Raw genomic sequence first — 3,064 nt, 5'->3', positions numbered from 1 at the left:
GCATGTGACCAAGGTCCAGCCAACCAGAGCACCATATTCCCCCTGGTTGCAGTGATTGGTTCAGGAGCGATCCAATGAAAGCCAATGGGATTATATTCCTGGAACATTTGTAGAAGAGGTATACTCTCTTCTCTACCAGGCCTCAACCTGGGAGAAGATAAAGCCTGGGTATGTAGAGCCCACCATGTGGACTGCCATAACCAAGGAAGCAGAACCAAGAAATGGAGAAAAACTGAGTTCTATGACATCACTTCAGATCCAGAATCCAGCCATGTCTAAAATGCATGCGACCATTTGGATCTCTCCCAGAGACAATATAGTCCCTTTTTTCCATATGATAGTTAGAATTCCAACTCTATAGTCCCAACTTTGTCACTTGCAGTGGAAAGAGTCTTGGCACAGTACAAGACAGCTTGGAGTGGGAAGAGGAGTTGGGGACACTGCAGCAGTCAGGTGAACTTCTATTTATCCAGCAAGATCCAACTAAAATGTTACAATTTCTGTTTAGCCTCCCAACTACTCCCCCTGCCATAGCTAGAAGGCTTGTACACACCTCTGTTATAGCACCTCTCACACTATACTGTAATTTTGGGTGGCTGTTTCCACCACGAGGCAGTGAACAATTTGCCTGAATCTTATTCATTTTGGAACTCTTAGGTTTTGCAAAAGGTCTAGCAGAAAGTTAATACTAACTCATTGAATGTTGAACAAATAACTGAATGAATGAGACCAAGGCAGTAGCAATAGGAATGGGCAGGAGGAGATGGATGGGGGCCATCCCTGCAGTGTCAACAAAAAGTAATAGCAGCCTTAAATCTTTTTTTGGAATAGACAGGCCTGAGATTAATATTAATAACAGAATGTTATTTAGTTGACTTGGGCAAAATCCCTGGAGTAAAATTAATAATAGCTGTGATTTATTGCATGCCTTATGTGCTAGATGTTTTGTGTACATTAAATTTAATCTTTACTCTAGCCTGGCAATGGAGGTATGATGGACGTGTGGTGACTCCAACAAATCCACTTTATTCTGGGGAATTGAAATCAGCCCAAGGGGAGAATTCTTTAAGTCAATTATAGCAATTCCATCTTCCTCCACATGGCTAGTTCAGGGATGGGCAGGCCTGGGTCAATTAGGACCGGTAGGATAAAGCTTACTGCCATGAGATAGGACATGAGAAAAGGTGCTCTCTCTTGCTGGATGTGAACAGGGAATTTTGTGGCCCTGGCTGGCCCTGGCAGCCATCTTGAGGACAAGGCTGATACATGGAGGATCGCAGAGCCAAGAAAATCCTAGAGGAATGGACCCAGGGCTCCCATCACTCCCAGCCTGATGCTGACTTATTTCTGGTTGTCCAGTCATGGGAGTTATGCGAGCCAAAGGCATAACTCTTATTGAGGGTGAGTTGACTTTCTGTTATTTCATCCAATTACATGGTGAGAAAATTAAGACTTCTATAGTCCCCTGCTCAATATACCTCAGCTAGCGGTAAGAGCTGGGTTTCCCACTTCAAATCTGTCTCATCCTAAAGCCTTTGCTCATCTCACTAAACTGAGCCAAGAAAGGACATGTCACTTGGCATCGATCCTGATTCATCTGTTTATCTTTTTTAAAAAAAATATTATATATTTATTTGGCTGCACCCGTTCTTAGTTGTGGCACTCTCCGGAGTCTTAACCACTGGGCCACCAGGCAAGTCCCTGTTTATCTTCTGAGATGGCTTCTCTTGTACATGCAGTTTATGCTGCCTAGGAGATTCTATGTCCCCTGTCTTTGCCTAGCAAACTACAACATGTCATCCAGGCCACAGCTAAATAAATGTCACTTCCTGACTGCCTCTCCATCCCAACCCCCAAGATTAGCTTAGATCCCTTGGCTATTAACTCTCAAGTGGTTTGTATTTTACTTTAATGCTCTTATCACAATTGTAAGTGATGACTTATTATTTTTTTAATTAATTAATTTATTTAATTAATTTATTTTTGGCTGCGTTGGGTCTTCCTTGCTGCCTGCGTGCTTTCTCTAGTTGCTGAGAGCGTGGGCTTCTCATTGCGGTGGCTTTTCTTGTTGCGGAGCACGCGCTCTAGGCACGTGGGCTTCCGTAGTTGTGGCTCGCGGGCTGTAGAGTGCAGGCTCAGTAGTTGTGGCGCAGGGGCTTCGTTGCTCCGCGGCATGTGGGAACTTCCCGGACCACCCTTGTCCCCTGCATTGGCAGGCGGATTCTTAACCACTGCGCCACCAGGGAAGCCCGACTTATTTTGTAATACTTTTAAAATAATTTGTTTCTCTATTCCATAAGGGCCCAAGTGTGTCTGTTTTGCTCAGCACTGAATCCTTGGAACAGTGGTTGTCACTTAGTGGGCAACAATATTTGATGAAAGAATAAACGAAAGAGGTTGCTTTCTGTAGCCGTGAGTTATATCAGCAGTTCTCCAAGGGTGATCCTGCAGCATAAGCATCACCTGGGAACTTGTTAGAAATGTAAATCATGAGCTTCTACTGATTTGAAGCTCTAGGAGTGAGGAACGGCAATCAGTGTTTTAACAGGTCCTCCAGGTGATTCTGGTTCATGCTGGAGTTTGAAAGCCACTATACAGATTTGCTACCCAGCCTATGCACACTAGCAGCACCTCTGCTGCCTGGGGTTGTTTCTTGCTTATGTTTCTTAAACTCAGCACTTTCCCAAGTAAAGTGGTTGGAGGAAAGGAACAGGAACCCAACACACCTTTGCCCTCTGAGATCCTCTGCAGTTGCTGTTCCTTCGACTTTGATCACGCTTCCCGCTACTGACTTTATCCTTCAGACCTCAGTTTACATTTCCATCCCTCCCTTCCATTTTCTATCTCGGGACCCTGCGTGTTGTTGCGTTCATTTCACTCACAGCACTTCTCGTTTCTTACAATTAATTTATTCACTTGCTCTCTACTTGCTGCTTATCTGCCTCCTTGAGGGCAGAGACTACAGTAGTCTTGTTTACTACACTAGTCCTAGCACCCACAGCGGCGCCAGGTCCACGGCAGGGCTAAAATGTGTGGGTTGAATGGATGTAAGTTCCACAAGGGC

Source organism: Eubalaena glacialis, chromosome 13 (genome assembly GCF_028564815.1).
Source record: "Eubalaena glacialis isolate mEubGla1 chromosome 13, mEubGla1.1.hap2.+ XY, whole genome shotgun sequence".
NCBI classification, from domain to species: domain Eukaryota; kingdom Metazoa; phylum Chordata; class Mammalia; order Artiodactyla; family Balaenidae; genus Eubalaena; species Eubalaena glacialis.
Note: the sequence above shows the minus strand (reverse complement) of the source record.